The sequence below is a fragment of the Eriocheir sinensis genome, chromosome 7 (assembly GCF_024679095.1).
Source record: "Eriocheir sinensis breed Jianghai 21 chromosome 7, ASM2467909v1, whole genome shotgun sequence".
In the NCBI taxonomy this organism is placed as follows: domain Eukaryota; kingdom Metazoa; phylum Arthropoda; class Malacostraca; order Decapoda; family Varunidae; genus Eriocheir; species Eriocheir sinensis.
Genome location: NC_066515.1, coordinates 23250217 through 23268666, shown reverse-complemented (window position 1 = coordinate 23268666; position 18450 = coordinate 23250217). Strand labels below are relative to the sequence as shown.

General features: G+C 43.0%; 2 long non-coding RNA genes across 2 annotated transcripts in view; one reads left to right on the top strand and one right to left on the bottom strand.

Moving 5' to 3' along the window:
- LOC126994923 (uncharacterized) overlaps nucleotides 1–18450 on the bottom strand; it is a 146049-nt gene that overhangs the window by 22265 nt on the left and 105334 nt on the right. Inside the window, exon 3 of the long non-coding RNA XR_007749741.1 lies at nucleotides 14055–14084. This is a non-coding gene — a long non-coding RNA (uncharacterized LOC126994923). The remainder of the gene's footprint in view (nucleotides 1–14054; nucleotides 14085–18450) is intronic.
- The window catches only part of LOC126994932 (uncharacterized), a 169273-nt gene that overhangs the window by 85220 nt on the left and 65603 nt on the right, over nucleotides 1–18450 (top strand). The gene's annotated exons all lie outside the window — the stretch shown is intronic.

Genomic DNA, 18450 nt, shown 5'->3' with positions numbered 1-18450 from the left:
GAGAGAGAGAGAGAGAGAGAGAGAGAGAGAGAGAGAGAGAGAGAGAGAGAGAGAGAGAGAGAGAGAGAGAGAGAGAGAGAGAGAGAGAGAGAGAGAGAGAGAGAGAGAGAGAGAGAGAGAGAGAGAGAGAGAGAGAGAGAGAGAGAGAGAGAGAGAAGCCGATAGTTTATACCTGTCTCGCTTCGTCTCACTTCCTCTTCCTTTCCCAGCATCCTCGACGCCTCCCAAAATTTACATACCCGCTCTTCTAAATTGTCGGTTTCGCTGCTGGCGTGGAGTAAAACCTTCATTGTTTACTTTTAAAACCGAACGAGATGACTGTTCTTTTAAATTTATAATGATGAACGAGAGTCCTCCTTTCTATACACAATACCGAGCACAATTGTCAGTTCACGTTCGTAATGGTGAGTGTAATCCTTCAATTGTCGGTCTATGATCGTGATGGTAAGTGCAATCGTTGAAGTCTTCCTCTAAGCGAATCCCGTCCGTGAGTTTTAACTGCACTTTTTTTTTTTAATGGAGCGCGCAGTTCAGGCACGTAAAAATATATTAAATGGTTGGTGAAATGCATTTTTTTTATCCGCGGGGAAATTGTTTGTGATCTCCGTGGAACGAGTGAAATGTGAACAGCTGTCGCGGAACGTTTTTACGATACGGCCATGAGAGCTGGGCGTTTAATTTGCCTTGATGTCCGGTAATGACTAAAGGTGTGTGTGTGTGTGTGTGTGTGTGTGTGTGTGTGTGTGTGTTTGTGTTTGTGTTTGTTATGATTGAAGAACGAAGAAAACACATATACCAATCTTTACATTTCCTTTGCAAGTCTCACGCTTTTCTATACCTTGGCATCAGGGAGGGATTTGAGGGGAGAAGGGGTGAAGGGGGGAGTCGAGAGGGGGGAGGAGACGTGGGTGACGGGCTGAGTTTCGGATTTACGTGTAGGTGAAGGGATGTGGGGAGGATAAAGCTGGGGGTGGACTGGGGAGGGGGGAAGGGGGGGGAGGTTAGGTGTGTGGGCGGTGTTGACAGCGGGGCAACACCGGGATAGCAAGATACGGGCGTTCAGCTTTAACATGTACACCACCACCACCTCCACCACCACCACCACCTCCACCTCCACCACCACCACCAGGGTCTCTTCCGCCTCACCTTGTCCTCTCCTTCCCTTACCTGTATGTTACCTGACACCCCCCCAAACCCTCCCTCCCCTCCCCCTCCTCTACCTTCTGATGTGATACCTATTTCCTCCTCCTCCTCCTCTTCTTCCTCTTCTTCATCCTCTTCTTCCTCCTCCTCCTCCTCTTCTTCCTCTTCTTCATCCTCTGCTTCCTCCTCCTCCTCCTCTTTTTCCTCTTCTTCATCCTCCTCCTCCTCCTCTTCTTCCTCTTCTTCATCCTCCTCTTCCTCAGGCACGCATTGCTCTTCGTTTTCCTCTTCCTTTAAGTTCATATAATTTTACCTCTTCTCTCTTCTTTTCTCTCTCTTCTCCATCCTTGTATTCTTTTTTTCCCTCCTTCTAGACTCATGTTAACTATCCCTCTTCTTCCTCCTCCTTCTCCTCCTCCTCCTCCTCTTTTCATCACCTCGGAAACCATGTCACCTCGCCCGAATATTTATCTCTCCCTCTCTTCCTTCCTCTTCCTGCTCCGTCTCCTGTTTACTCCTGACACCTTCTTGACTTATCTCCCCTTTCTTACCTTCTCTGTGCCTCCCTCTTCCCTTATCTGCACCTCCAACCTCTGTTCTCGTTTCTTTATCCCCTCTCGAGTTTCTCCTTAACACGCTCCTTACTTGTATCGCTCTTTTTATCTCCTCTTATTCCATCTCACTCCCTGTTTTTTCCTATCTCATCCTTTATCTCTCTTTCACGCCTACTTTCCCTTTATTTAATCCTCCTCCCTCACCCTTTCCTTCCCCTACTGATCCTCCGTGTTAGGATTCTCGTTACACCTTTTCCCTCTTGTGTTTCTACCTGGTTCTCTGTCCCTCTCTCACCTTTTTTTTACCTTTAACCTTACCTGCCCTTTTCCCATCCCACCTGGTGTTGACAACCTTAATTACGTATCGTTTTTGGGTGGTATACACACACACACACACACACACACACACACACACACACACACACACACACACATACACGCACGCGCACACGCACACAAACACACGTCAATAGCTATAGTTTATTGACCACAAAACACAACACACTAACACATTACAATCACACTTTTTGCGCGCGTGTCACCCATAAAACACACAAAAAAGCAAGCTATTCAAACACACACACACACACACACACACACACACACACACACACACACACACACATACATACAATTTACGACGGCGTGCAGGTGAAAGGTGGAGTGGAGAGAGAGAGAGAGAGAGAGAGAGAGGAGAGTCCAGAGCACGTGTGGAGGAGAGAGAGAGAGAGAGAGAGAGAGAGAGAGAGAGAGAGAGAGAGAGAGAGAGAGAGAGAGAGAGAGAGAGAGAGAGAGAGAGAGAGAGAGAGAGAGAGAGAGAGAGAGAGAGAGAGAGAGAGAGTTTAAAATATAACCCCAAAAAAACTACTTTCTTTCCAATAATTAATTTTACCAGTGTCGAGTATATGCGGGTTCAGACGACAATTAAGCGCACCTGTTTGTTATCTTGCCGGTAATTTTGGTATTTGAATATTTTTGTGTAGTATTTGGTTTTGCGGTCTGTCTATCTCTAATTGTTTATCTATCTGTATATATTATTCAGTCGATTTATCTATCTATATAACTTGCCTATTTATGTTTTCTGCTTTTTTGTACTTTTTCTTAATTTATTTGCTTATTTTTTCTATATCTATTTATTTATCTATCTATTTGTCTATCTATCTACCTGTCTATTTATCTATTTATCCATCTATTTATCTATTTATCTATCTATTTATCTATTTTCTATTTATGTATGTATAAATCTCTATGTCTACCTATGTATCTATTTTTTTTCATAACTTATTTGCTTATTTCTTCTATATCCATCCATTTATCTTTGTCTATCTATCTATCTATCTACGTATTTATCTATTTATCCATTTTCTTCTCTATTTTTGTATGTATCAATCTCTATCTGTCTACCTATGTATCTTTCTTTTCATACCTTTATTTTTTCATTTATTTATTTCACTTCTTATACTTCGTCAATTAGTCGTACCTTCCCCCCACCCCCCCGTTTGCCCTCGCCTTCCCACCGTCCCCAGCCGTGCGTGTGTCTCGGCCGCAAGGGGAAGGGACACTCGGCGGCCACGCGGGAGCCGTGCCCTTTAGGGAGACACATGACGCCGCCGAGAACACGCCGAGCACTGACTCACACGGTCACACCACAGCCTCATCCTGGAGTCTGACCTCGATACTCGGCTCACGCTGTACTGCTGACCGTGCCCTACCGTTTTTCTTTATTGTATTTATTCATTCATATCTATTGTACGGGTGTCTTCATAACGTTATATCATTTATAGAGTGTATCAAGGCACCTATCCACCCGAAATTGACCTCTCTTTTGGCTACTCTTTACTTGTACCTTTTTTGTTTCCCTTGACCCGTGTCCTCTGATGTAAAAAAAATATATGCACTTATCTATTTATATGTATTTTTCTGGTAGTCGTGTTCATAACCTTAGTATTTTATTTTGTTTATTTATTTGTTTATGTATTTTTTTATCTACTTATTTAGATCTATTTTCTTATCAACTTATTTATTTACTACTTTTATAACATTGGAAAGGAGTGTTGTTAAACGGCTTATGTCGGACACCGGCTGGGTTGTACTGGTCGTCTTGTTCATTACGTTATTCATTATAATTCTTGGATATTCAATTGTTTATGTACTTTTTTTCTCGTATATTTCCTTATTAATCTACTTGCTTATTTATTCCTATGATAGCATTGGCAATAGTTAAACGGTTCGTGTTCAGCACCGTGGAATCGTTTAGTGGGTTTCCGTGTTATTTTGCTTATTTCAGCTTTTACCATAATTCCCAGCTCCACATGACTATTAGAGAGGAAGGAAAGGTCTTTCGAATAAATCTGAAATATCCCTGCGCGGTTTATCATAAAGTATTTAAGCTTTTACGATTTCATGGAGAGAAGACGAAACATATTTATTTTATGCTAATATCTGTAAAGAAATCAATTGCTATTACGGCATTTTTTGTCAGAACTTTATCGTATTTTAGTAAGATCTTTATCAATAATTTTAATGCTTGGTTTTCGTGACCCGTTTGCGGCGGTGTAAACTGCTGGATATATGATTTAAAATTCTTCCAATTCAAAACGCACGAACAGGCACTCACATCCTCACTCAGCTCCTCTTATTCACTCTGTCTGTCCATTTCTCTCATTCGCTCAGCCTTTCCACACCTCCATACTAGTTGCGGATGCACCAGCCTGCACGCACGTCCTCACTCCGCTCTTTTCATTCCCTTAATTACTCGGCTTCTCTCGTGCAGTCATTCGGCACCTCCACAATAATATTCTCACAGTGCCTTTCTGCCAGGTGGCCTGAAATTATAGTCACTCATCTCTGAAGTGATCATTTACTGTGACATTATTTTCATTCAACAAGTTAATCAAATCATATAAATATTCGACCTTTCCGTCACATTATCAGCTGCTCAGCCACTCAGAGAAAACGTTAATAACCCAGTAAGACTAAAACTCAGCCAGTCACGCATCTCGCCAAGAAGTCAGCCAATAAACCGCTACCTCAGATCAATCCGTAATTAACGTCACTTACAGACCCTCCAGAATTTTATCAGTCAGTCCGTCACACTCTGAAAGTCAATCAATCATTCATTCAGTCATTCAGTCAGCCATTCAGCCAGTCAGTTATTCAGTTAAGCACGCAGTCATTCATTCAATTAATTAGTCACTCATCCAATCATTCATCAATCTGTCAATGACTCACCTATTCATTCAATCATTAAGTTATTCAGTCAGTCATTCGTTCATTGGATCTGACAGTTGTTCAGTCAGTCAGTCAGTCATTTAGTGGATCCTTTGGTATACCAGTCATTCAGTCATTCACTCAGTCACCCATGTACTAAAGTTCTTCAACCTCTTAGTTATTCAATCAATCAGTCATTTACTCATTTATGAAGTCAGTCATTCCGTCAGTTCGTCAGCCATACAGTCGGTCAAATCAGTCATGCAGTCAGTCATTGAGCCGTACACCTAAACGTAACTCCGTATACCTTGAAATCAGTGAGTCAGTCAATCCGTCCGTCCGTTAGTCAGTCAAATTTCCCTCGCGTGGCCTCGGCTTGCCTCGCCTCCACACACCTGTCCGTCCGGCACGTCAGAACCTCATTAGCGGCAGGTGAGACGCGCCTACCTGCTCTCTCTCTCTCTCTCTCTCTCTCTCTCTCTCTCTCTCTCTCTCTCTCTCTTTTCTTTGTTTGTTTGTTCCTTTCTTTCTGCTTTTTTTGTTTTCTTTCTTTCTTTCCTTTGATTTCCTTCCTTCATTTTTTTTCTTTCTTTTTCTCTCCTTTCTCTTTCTTTTTCTCTTTATCTTTCTCTAATTCTCTTTCTTTTTCTTTCTTTTTTTTCTTTGTCATTCACTCATGCATTCACTCATTCACTCATTCATTCTATTTCTTCTTTCTTTTTTATTCTTTCTTGATCTTTTCTCTCTTTTTCTTATGTATGTCAATTTTTTCTCCAACATTTTCCTTTCCTTTTTCCCCCTCCGCCGCGCCTTAGTACACAGCAGACGGAGCTCGGGGGCGCGTGTGGCTGTGTATCGAGTAAATGTGGCGCAGTTTACCCTTCCGACTTTCCTTAATGTGGGGGAAAGAAAACGTTGAGGCCCTAAAGTCAGCGATTTAGGGGTAAAGGGTGACATTACCTCGAACTCCGGCTCTTTACATATTTTTACGCGGCTTAATTCATCCACATTCGCGCGGGCTTGTCTGGTGTGTTTTTTATGCCCGGGAAAAGTAAGGTTAGATTGTTTTTCTGTTCCACGTGTTTTGTGTTAATATGGAATGTATGTTTTGTCTTTCATATGTTGGAATACGACTGTGGGAATGTTACGATTACTTTCTGCTGTGAATTATATTGTACAGGAAAGTTTATTGAAGGACTGTTGAGTGAAAGGAAAGTATACTGAAGGATTGCAGAGTGACAGGAAAGTGTATTAAAGGATTGCAGAGTGACAGGAAAGTGTATTGAAGGATTGCAGAGTGACAGGAAAGTGTATTGAAGGATTGCAGAGTGACAGGAAAGTGTATTGAAGGATTGCAGAGTGACAGGAAAGTGTATTGAAGGATTGCAGAGTGACAGGAAAGTGTATTGAAGGATTGCAGAGTGACAGGAAAGTGTATTGAAGGATTGCAGAGTGACAGGAAAGTGTATTGAAGGATTGCAGAGTGACAGGAAAGTGTATTGAAGGATTGCAGAGTGACAGGAAAGTGTATTGAAGGATTGCAGAGTGACAGGAAAGTGTATTGAAGGATTGCAGAGTGACAGGAAAGTATTGAAGGATTGCAGAGTGACAGGAAAGTGTATTGAAGGATTGCAGAGTGACAGGAAAGTGTATTGAAGGATTGCAGAGTGACAGGAAAGTATACTGAAGGATTGCAGAGTGACAGGAAAGTATACTGAAGGATTGCAGAGTGACAGGAAAGTGTACTGAAGGATTGCAAAGTGACAGGAAAGTGTATTGAAGGATTGCAGAGTGACAGGAAAGTGTATTGAATGATTGAAAAGTGACAGGAAAGTGTATTGAAGGATTGCAGAGTGACTGGAAAGAGAATTGAAGGATTGCAGAATGGTGATTTTTATAGCTTTTTATATTTAAGCTTCATTTATTTTCATCATCATTATCAGCTTATATTCCACGTGTTATTGTGTTACTGGTAAGAATCGTTTTTTTATCTTTAATTTCAAATACTACGGTGAAAGTGCGACTATAAGAAATACTACTGTGAAAATACTACGATGAAATTCTACTCTAAAGATACGTAGACTTTGATGTTATAGCTTTGGATGCCTTCTAACGTAATTTTTTTGTTTATTTTCATCATTATTTTCCGCCTTTATGATGTATTAGCCGGCTGCAGAACAAAGGATTTCTCGCTGTTCTCTCTCTCTGATGTTAGTGCGATGTTAGTGCACTCCATCCCGCTCCTGGAACTGTTTTAATGTCCTTTCCGCCTCGTTTCTGTCTGCATATGATTTCTGCAATTCATGAGATGCGCCTCTCTTGCTCTCGCTATTCATTTGTTATCTCTTCTATGTGAGCTGCCCAAGTCCACTTATTATAGTTTGTTTTTAGAGTATGTTCAACCTTTATCTGTTCCCTTATCTATGTTGCGTACTGTATATCTTTCCATTGTATTCCCAGCACTTGCCTCTCCATTCCTCTTTACGCATTTTTATATTAGCGCCAACGTTACCAGATTATCGTACTCAGAGCATCGTTTTTACCGGTTTCTCACCCATGACTATTGCCACGAAACACCAATAATTAACCATTTTAACGATAACTCTATATAAAACCAGTTAAAGGGGTGGAAGAGAGAGTTTGAGGGTTGGAAATCGACGAATACAAGCGCCTGAGCACGACCATCTGGCAGCCTTGATTAGCGCGTTATTTTCAGCATTTTCCTCTCCATTCCTCTTTGCGCATTTCTCGGATTTTTTTTACAACAAAGGAGACAGCTCAAGGGCACAAAAAAGGAAACAATAATAAAAAAAAGCCCGCTACTCGCTGCTCCTACAAAAGAGAATCAAAAGAGGTGGCCGAAAGAGAGGTCAATTTCGGGAGAAGAGGTGTCCTGATATGAGATTAGCGCGTCTCGATTTATGTAGGTGATTTGTGTTGTGTGGTACGTTTATTTATCCACAAGGAAATATTACCATGATTATGAAAAATGGTGCATGCATAACGCGCGCACCATTTTTTTATATCAATTATCTTTTATGTGTGTGAACAACCGAAAATTACACTTTTTTGAGGGATGTGAAATGCCTGTTTGTGTGGCAATGCGGTGATGAAAGTGTTAATGAAACCTGGACGTTTGTTGATGTGGTGTCATGTTGTGGGGCATTGTGCGCTCTCGCTGCTGATATTGTAGCTAAATAAAAGCGCAATACAGACCCAGTGAATAAAATGACTATTGTTTACTGAATGAAATATTTATCGTTTACGAGAGTGTACGTCGTTATGTCTAAATTTATACAGGTATATTGGAGGGTTAGTGTACCACCTTCCTGCCACCCTAGCGCTCCCCTCGTCAAAGAAGAAGTATACTGTTTGTTTTATTAGAAAATCGTGAAACAAAAGCGCAATATAGACTGACTGAATCAAATGTTTATCGTTCACGAGAGAGTACGTCGTTATGTCTAAATTTACACAGGTATAATGCAGTCCTGCCACCCTCGCGCTGCCCTCGTCAAAGAAGAAGTGTATTGTTTTGCATTATTAGAAAATCGTGCAATAATTGTCATATGATGCGTACATATTCATGGACAAAAAAAAAAAAAAAAAAATAAATAAATAAAAAAAAAATAAATCGCAGTGAAAAAAATACCTTCGTGAATATACCACAACTAAGGTGACTCAGTGAATATATGATGCCACACTGAATATAACATAGTGGGTAAAAAATGAAACAAACATAACGGAAACTTTTCTCAACACCGGTGCGAGGCGGATGTATTCCTTAGTCTCGTCCTGTCCGTGGCGGGGTGAGGTGAGGTTAGTGCGTCATTCTTGCCTGGCCTGAGGGAAGGGAGGGGCTGAGGGGGAGGGGGGTGCCGAGAGGGTAGGAGGGGGTTGGAAAGAGAGAGGCGGGAGAGGGGAAAGGAAGACTGGCAGGAGATTGAGAACTGATAGGAGGGGTGCGGGGAGCGAGAAGCGGTGGGAAAGCATGGGTGGGGGTCTGAATAGGGGCTGGATTGAAGGGGTTGAGGGTGACTTAGAGGATGAGTGTCTGATTGGAGAGGGTTGAAGAGGACTGGTCGAAGTAGGGACGATGGAGAACTGAATAGGGGCTGGATTGAGGGGGTCGAGGGTGTCTTAGACTTAGAGGATGAGAGGGTCTGATTGGAATGTGTTGAAGAGGACTGGTCGAAGTAAGGACAAAAGAGAACTGAATAGGGGCTGGATTGAAGGGCTAAGGATGACTAGGGGAATGAAAGTGATTGATTGGAAAGAGTTGAGGAGGACTGGTTGAAGAAGGGAACAGGGGAACTTAGTAGGGGTCTGAAAACTATCAGGAAGGGGACTGAGGATGACTGATTGGGGGCTGATATAAGTTAAAGGGCTTGATGGAGGTGAGGGGTTGAGTGATGGGTTGGGAACTGAGTATGGCAGATTGCATGGAGGTGAGAGCAGCCAGGAGAGGAGAGAATGGGAACTAGGATAAAGCTGTGAGGGTCTAGAATGGGCTTGAGAGAGGTGGGATAATGCTAAGAGAGGTTGGGTTAGGGTTGGAGGGGCTGGGATAGAGCTGAGGGAGAATGGGAAGGGGCTGAATGGGAGTTGGGAAGGAGCTGAGGGCTGTAGGGAGGCTGGGTTGGGGTTGAAGGGGCTGAGATTGAGCTGAGGGAGAATGGGAAGGGGCTGAATGGGAGTTGGGAAGGAGCTGAGGGCTAAGGGAGGCTGGGATTGGGTTTGAAGGGGCTGAGATTGAGCTGAGGGAGAATGGGAAGGAGCTGAATGGGAGTTGGGAAGGAGCTGAGGGCTGAGGGAGGCTGGGTTGTTGAAGGCTGAGATTGAGCTGAGGAGAATGGGAAGGGGCTGAATGGGAGTTGGGAAGGAGCTGAGGGCTAAGGGAGGCTGGGATTGGGTTTGAAGGGGCTGAGATTGAGCTGAGGGAGAATGGGAAGGGGCTGAATGGGAGTTGGGAAGGAGCTGAGGGGTAAGGGAGGCTGGGATTGGGTTTGAAGGGGCTGAGATTGAGCTGAGGGAGAATGGGAAGGAGCTGAATGGGAGTTGGGAAGGAGCTGAGGGCTGAGGGAGGCTGGGATTGGGTTTGAAGGGGCTGGGATAGGGCTGAGGGGGGGCAAGGAGTAGGGTCTGAGGGCTGGCCGGGGGGCTTAGCAGGTCAGTGGCTTCTGTGGCTTGTCCTCAGATGGTGTTGCTGCTGGCGGGCTTTCTCGTCTATTTTCTCCCTCTCTTCTTTTTCCCTATTTTCTTTCCCTTTGCCTTTTTCATCCTTGCCTAGTGTTCCTGTGTTCTTTGTGTTCCTCTCTTTCCCTTCCCCTTCCTCCTAATCCCTGTTTCCCTGTTTCTATGGGTCTTTAAGTCTCCTTTTTTTTGGCTATTGTGTCACTTTTCCATTCCCCTTTTTATCTATGTTTTCCTTGTTTTCCTCTCTTTCCCTTCCCCCTTCCTCCTAATCCCTGTTTCCCTGTTTCTATGGGTCTTTAATTCTCCTTTTTTGTCTATGGTGTCACTTTTCCATTCTCATTTTCCCCTTTTTTTTTTATTCCTCCTAATGTTTTTTTTTTATATATCTCAGTACTCGAGTTTTTTTCCTTCCTTCATATTCCTGTTGTTTATCTTCATTCCCTGTTTCCTCACTAGTTTGTCATTTTTTTCGATTTCATTTGTTTCTGTTTTATTTTGTTTTCCTCTTGGTTGCCGTGTCCCAATATCAGCTGTTTTCGTTCTCTATTCCTCATATGTTTAGTGATTTTCTTTTCCTCCTCTCCTCGTTTTTTTTAACTTTCTGCCTTTCCCTGCATATTATTTTTCCTTACTGTTATCCCTCCTCCATTCTCTCTTGTTCTCCACCCCAATATTCCCAGTTTCCTGTCTCTATACTTCTTTATAATTTTTTTTTCTTTTATCCCGTCCCCTCTATTTCCTTCCCCGTTGCTGTTTCCTCTACTCCTAATCTTGCCTTTTTATTTTGTCTGTTTTTCATTCCCTATCGTAAATTCTCTGTCCCATTTTCCCTTTTTTATGTCTTTTAGCTTCATTTTCCTGTTTTCCTGTTTTCCTTTCCTTTGGCCCGTGTTCCCTTAACCTATTCCCCTTTCCCTTTCTTCCCTTCTCTACTTGATCCCTTTTTTCTTTTCCTTACCTTTCCCAAATTTTCTAACCCACTTTCTCTTTATTTTTTGCCTCCTAGTTCTTTTTTTCATAATTGTCTCTTTTTCGTTTCTCATGGCCTTATTTTCTCATCCTTTTCCCTTTTTCCCTTTCTTCCCTCCTCTAATTGATCCCTTTCCCTGCCTCTGTTCACTCCCTCACCTACTCCCAACCCTTTCTAATTGTCATGTACCCTATGTTCCTTTTTTTTCGTTCCTCTCAGCTTTAAACTTTCCCCCTTTTGCCTCTCATGTAAGGTAATAGCGATGGTAATGGAAGGGGTGAAGGGACTGGTAAAGGACGAGTATGGGACGTGTACTGTTGGTGGTGTAATATCAACAACACAAAACAAACGATACCACTGTCGCTGCCTCGCTCTGCAACACATTCGCTTCACTTATGCCTTTTCGCAGTGTTTCCGGTTCCACTCGCTCTCTCTCTCACTCACTCTCACGCACACGGATGGATGAATGGATGGCCGGTGCTGTGTTCCGATCCTCCAGCATCCAGCCATCCACACCAAAGCTCTGTGTCACTGTTACTCTCGCTTCAAGAACACGAATTCACACTGTTTTCCTTTTTCCTGTATTTTTTTTTCCTACCGTCACTTTCTTGCCGTCTCCTCCTCCCTGACCCACTAAATTCACTCTGTCAGCAATGTGGTCATTTGCACGCGAGGGAATCTGTTTTGTTTCTCTGTTTATATGTTTTTTCTTGTATAATTTTCAGGTCACTTTGCTTCAGGTCACTTCAGGTCACAGGTTGAGTGGGTGAGTGTGATTGTTAAGAGGGAAAATGGGGAAAGATCAAGGAAAAGACGAGAGGACAACTTTTTCTTTGTTTTCCTTTTGTTTTTGCATGATTTTGACGACACTTGACGGGCTGACTGGAATGTGAGCACGAGAAACGAGACGGGAAAGGGACGGGAAAGGGACAGGAAAGGAAGAGGAAGGGAAGGAAAGGAAAAAAAAATATCAGAATGACAGCTTGATTTTTTCTATTTTTGCATTGTCACGACACTTCACGGTTGGAAGGGTTGTGGGTAGAAGTAATGAGATGGAAAGGGGCGGGAAAGGGGCGGGAAAGGGACGGGAAGTGACGGGAAGACAGGATAAGCACAGGATAAGCACGGCAATGAACCAGTCGTGAGAATTCTATGTGCGAGTAATGAGACGGAACGGGACCGAGACGCGACGGGAAGGGACGGGAAGGGGCGGGAGGGGACGGGAAGACAGCCTGGGTCACCTACGGGAAGACTTGTGAGCGCCTAGCCACACACCCTCCCGCCGCGGCCGCACCAACACACTGCCCTCGGAGCTGTGGATGCCCTCCCGCCCGCCTCCTTCCCTCCCTCCCTCCCGCCCTCACTCCTCTATCTCCATCCTTCCTTCCCTCCCTCGCTCTCTCTCCCTCTCTCTGTCTCTCTCTCTCCTTGCTTTCCTCTTGCCCTGCTTGTATGTCTGTCTGTCTGTGTGTAGTTACCGTCTCTCTCTCTCTCTCTCTCTCTCTCTCTCTCTCTCTCTCTCTCTCTCTCTCTCTCTCGCTCTACTGCCTGAATAACACTTGATTATAATCCAAAGAAGTGGTTGCGGAAGTTGTTTAGGAGGAGGAGGAGGAGGAGGAGGAGGAGGAGGAGGAGGAGGAGGAGGAGGAGGAGGAGGAGGAGGAGGAGAAGGCGGAGGAGGAGGAGGAGGAGGGGCTGATGGAGTGTAACGGAGAAGATATTGGGGGTAATGCCGCATGGAGGAGGAGGAAGAGGAAGAGGAGGAAGAGGAAGAGGAAGAGGGGGTGAGGAAGAGTTTGAGATGTATTGGAGAAAAATGAGTTTGTTGGGAGAACGGAGGCAAGTGGTGAAGTAGTAGTAGTAGTAGTAGTAGTAGTAGTAGTAGTAGTAGTAGTAGTAGTAGTAGTAGTAGTAGTAGTAGTAGTAGTAGTAGTAGTAGTAGTAGTAGTATCAGTAGTAGTAGTAGTAGTAGTAGTAGTAGTAGTATCAGTAGTAGTAGTAGTAGTAGTAGTAGTAGTAGTAGTAGTAAAAACAAAATAAATTACATCAACATATCACTTCTAAACTCAAGCAAATATATCGATCATCTATATCATTAATCGCACTAATTGGTTTGTTTATTCATAATTTTTCCTTTTTTCTAGTGTCGTAGAATCAAAAATAACCAAATCTCGCTGTTGTGTAAGTTAATTTCGTGTGTGTGTGTGTGTGTGTGTGTGTGTGTGTGTGTGTGTGTGTGTGTGTGTGTGTGCCGCCGTGTAAGTCTATGGTGTGTGTGCTGCGTGTTTCACTAGGCGGATGGACACCGTTAAATATTAAGCCCATTAAGCCGCGAGTCTTGATTTACTGAAGCCATTATACCCGTGGCGTGAGATTTACTAAAGCCGCTATATTATGCCAATGGAGTGTTCTCGCCCTTGAAGCTCATGTGATTATTAATTCTTAGTAAGCATGTTCGGTGGAAACTGTTTTTTCAGTACCTTATCTTCTGTATACATGTCGGTAATGGTTAGCTGGTTGGTTCTTATTGGATAGCTCCCTTCTCTAGTTAATTAGCGATGCATAACGGGAAGGCTTGACGTCAGCCACCCAATCAGTCCAAATATTCAAGCGAACAGACCATCAGTAACTTAACTTAGTCAATGTTAAGTGGAAAAAAATCAGACGTTCAGCCGATTAATTAGTCCTGTTGAAAAGGTAAGTTAATTAAAAAGGTTGGTTAGTTAATGGTAAAAGGGTAATTAGAAGGTTACTCACATGCAACTATTAAAAGGAAGAAAGCAATCCGTCCGCTGGTTAGTCGGACCTCAGTTAAAGAATATCATAAATGCGGATATCAACCAATTCGATAGTGTATAGGGAAAAAAATTATACACCTATAATACAAACAAAAAAGCCAATCCTTCACTCGGTCTGTCAGTAACAATAAGAAACATAAAACCATTCCTTAAGTAATTTCAGGCCAAAACCGATTATCTAATTACCTTCAGATCCCGAGTAACCCGGCGTCCCATCTGAGGAAAGAATATTGTATCTTAGTCGTTGTGTGAACCTGCCGTGAACTAACAGAACTTGTGCAGAAGTCTGAAACCGAAGGAAGCTTAGTTTTGAAGTCCAAAAGAGAAGTGTTTCCAGTCAGGGAGAGGTAGGATACGTCAGTCAATAAGCGAATTAGTCATCAATCAGTCAATCAGTAAAGTAGTTAGTCATTTTGTCAGTAAATCAGATTGTCATTTCGTTGATCAGTTCTAAATGGAGGTTAGTAGCAGTTAGTAGTTAGTAGTGGTAGGGAGGAGGTAAATTAGTCTTTGAACATACTATAAAAAAACCTTGCTTATTAATTATGGACCTAATAATTTAATTCCTGATCCTGACTTCAGCTAAAATGTAGGGAGAAAGAACACAGGTAAATCAGAGGCCTTAATTAAACACCTTATCTATTTTTTATTCCTATTAGTAAATTAATAAGATCTATAAAACCTAGCATTGGAAAATCTGGTAGTTTGGGATAGAAGATAAAGAGTACCAGTCAGTCAGTCAATATCAGATAAGCCCTCAAATCAGTTAAGTCAGTCACTCAGTATAACACATGCAAAGAAAATATATGTCAGTCAGGGATTAAGAAAAGTCAGTCAATTTATTCATATTCATTAGCCAGTTCGTAAAATGTCAGCTTATTCTGTGTAACTGTGTAACAGCGTCTGACAGGTACTTTTTATATCACTTGTCTTGGTCTATTTCAATATCGTTTAGCTCTGGGTCTTTCCTTTGTTGTCTTTTCTAAATCTCTTGTCTAGTTCTTGGTATGTTTCTGTAATCGCTAGAAGCATATCCCTCCATCTGGCAGGCCATCCGAGTCAAGTCCATCCGTTCGTTAGGCACTTCGAGATCAATCATTCGGTTCGCGTGACACTCATCCACAAAGCAAGTCCCTTCCATCAATGGCTCGCAGAGGTATTGACGGGTGGGTACTGACCATCCCTCACACGGCTCCTTCCTTCCTTGTAGCGTTGCGAGAATGGTGAATGAGCTCATGAATGGATTGCGAGGGGCGGCTGTTGAGAGGAGAGACAAAGAGAGAGAGAGGTAGAGAGAGAGGGAGAGAGAGAGGTAGAGAGAGAGAGAGAGAGAGAGAGAGAGAGAGAGAGAGAGAGAGAGAGAGAGAGAGAGAGAGAGAGAGAGAGAGAGAGAGAGAGAGAGAATGTGGGGATGCTGGGAGAAGTGGTATTTATGTTTAGGATAGTTCGCCCTTAAAGCTGGTTGCCTCCCTCTCCCTCTCGCTCTCACTCGCACTGCTCTCTCGCTCAACCCCTCACACCAGGCTTAAAGGAGAAGAGAGAGAGGGCCACAGGAGGAGGAGGAGGCGGAGGAGGAGGAGGAGGAGGACATGAGAACGCGGGTACGGAGGAACATGACAAAGCGGGAAAGGGAAACTAAAGGAAAGACAACGGAAGGAAAACGGGAAGCGGAAAATAAAGGTAAAAGGAAGATGGGAATTAAGTGAGTCGGGGCTTTCATGACTGTTTCCAAGTGACTCGACGGGAGGTTCTTTGAGGGTCCATCGGCCCTTGAAATCAGTGGACGTTGAACGCGCCGCCGACTGCATGGCAAACAGGGGGAAGAGAGAGAGAGAGAGAGAGAGAGAGAGAGAGAGAGAGAGAGAGAGAGAGAGAGAGAGAGAGAGAGAGAGAGAGAGAGAGAGAGAGAGAGAGAGAGTTTACATAGATTTACATAGATGTTCAGACTACATAGACCCCAAATCAGGTGGTCTGTCATCAAACCTAAACAAATCAACATCAATCGACTATACCAATACATTGCAGCTTTACCTTGGCGAATATTAAGTAGGACGAAGCGGCAATCGAGTTTGTTTTTAAATGAATCATGTTAGTCAAGTAGAGAGGGTGGAAACTCATTTCTCGTACAACAACGCTGGTGAGAAAGAATTTGGTGCAGTGTGGAAACTATTATGCAAGGGGAGTGAGGCGGGGTGAATGCTAAAGAAAATGTGTTGTGTGAATTCTGCAGTTATATATTCGAGTCTGCAAGCACTGAATCTTAATACGTTTTGCTTATATTTAATTTTTACTCTAGCTATAGCGATGTTACTTGCTGGCTTGCGATTAGTGGTCGATGTGACGTCTTGAAAACCATTTACCGGTTAGGAAGAGATTGAGGCTGCTTCATATAAGAGTGACAAACAGACATTGATAGACAGACAGACAGCCAAGCATACCGACCGACCGACAGATACAGACAGACAGACAGACAGACAGACAGACAAGCATACCGACAGACAGACAGACACACACACAGGCAGACAGACAGACATATATACATTTAAGCAGGCAGATAAAGACATAGAGAGCAGTTCAGCAGGAAAGATGTGAATCAAAAAGAAGAGACAGACAAACAAGAAATGTAAACAAACACATAGACAGGCATATCAACATACAGAGACCAGGCAGACACGGACAAGGAAGCATATGACCATTTTAGATTTTATTTATTATTACTTCTTCTATTTATTTATTAATCTTTTGGGGTGGAGCCATTGCAACATGCCCATCAGCTCCTCCGCCCACAAGGTCACGGCCACCCTGCACATGCCCAGCGCCTTCCACCCCTTGGACGAGATCGCCTTCACGCACCGACGCATGACTTTCCTCGGGCGGCGCGACAAGATCATAGCCTCCTTCTCCTTCCCCCGCCGCGGCTGGAAAGCGGCGGGCGAGGACTTGACGACGAACACCTCCGCCAAGCCTGCGTCCCTGCGCCTTGACAAGCTGGTAACCAAGGCCGCCTGCTCGAAGGTCACGGCCTGCGGGGTGGCCTACGGAGCGACCGTTTTCGAGGTCAGCACGACGCTCAGCAACTTCCTAGCCGCACTTTTGCCTGGGTGTGACGACGACTGCTGTTCCACGCTACGCCTCAAACTCGTGCCCATCAGACTTGGCATCCCCACGCCCGAGGACGCCGGGGAGCCTTTCAGCAACCTGCAATTCGGTCTGTTCTGCAACGGGCGGCAGTTCGGGGCCATGGACCTGATCATGTTCACCAATCAGCTCCTGGCAGTCATGGAGGAGGAGAGCTCGCCGCGGGAGGAAGAATCGGCGCCTTAGCGGATAGAAACTGACAAATGATCCGAAGAGAAGTTATTTTTGCTCGATTATTCCGTTTTGTTAATTTTTCCCTGTTTAATTTTTCTTGTCTTACTCCTTTTTAGTCTTTTTTCCTTTTCATATTTTATCTTTTTAATTTTCTAACAGCTTTCATTTTTATTTTCCCTTTTTTTTTTTTTCATTTTGCAACACCTTCATTTTTCTCTTTTCTTTAATCTTTTTCATTTTCTAACACCTTCATTTTTATTTATCCTTTTTTTTCTTTTTCATTTTGCAACACCTTCATTTTTTCCTTTTTTTTAATCTTTTTCTTTATGTAACAGCTTCATTTTTACTCCTCTCTTTCATCTCTTTCTATCGTCACTCCAGCTTATCATCTTTCCAATTGCTTCCGCTAGTCTCCATCCCCGTCATCTCCACCACTCCTTTTATTCTTCTATTAATATTCCCTCGTCTCTTCATTCCCTCCACTCTTTAATCCTTCGCTTCCTTCCTTTCTTCAGCAACTTTCTCTAAAACCTCGACTTTAATTTATCTTCTCCGTTGGTTTTCCTTCCTTGAGAATACGTAACATTTTCCCTGTCTTAATATTCCCTATCCTCATCTTTTGCTCTCTCATTCTCTTTCCTTTAACTGTTTCCTTTTATCATTTTACTCCTTTCTCTTTTGCCTTGTTTATTTTCTTTCTCGTTTTATTCCCCTTCTCCTCCTCTTCCTGTAATTCTCTCTCTTATCTTTGGTCTATTTTCCAGATTTCGTTATTTTCCTCTTTTTTTATCTCCTTCCTCTGCTGTTCTCATCCCTTTACCATATCCATTACTAGGACAGCGATCCCCATTTCTCTGTCTCACATTTCCATCGTTAATTCATAGTTCTTTTTCATATCCTTTCTTTGTTTTCTTCTTTCATGTAATTTTCTTCCTCTGTTTCCTTTCTTTCATCATCTGTCATGGCTTTTACGTCACCCATTTCTGTTTAGTGTTTCCCATTTCCTTCGTTATTTTCCTTTTCCTTTATCTTTATCTTCTTTGTTTTCTTCTTTCATGTCTTTTTCTTCCTCTGTTCTTTTTTCCTATCCTTCTTTGTTTTCTTCTCCCTTGTCGTTTTCTTCCTCTGTTCTTTTTCTTTCCTTCTTTGTTTTCTTCTTCCATGTCCTTTTCTTCCTCTGTTCTTTTTCTTATCCTCCTTTATTTTCTTTTTCCTTGTCCTTTTCTTCCTCTGTTCTTTTTCTTATCCTTCTTTGTTTTCTTCTTCCTTG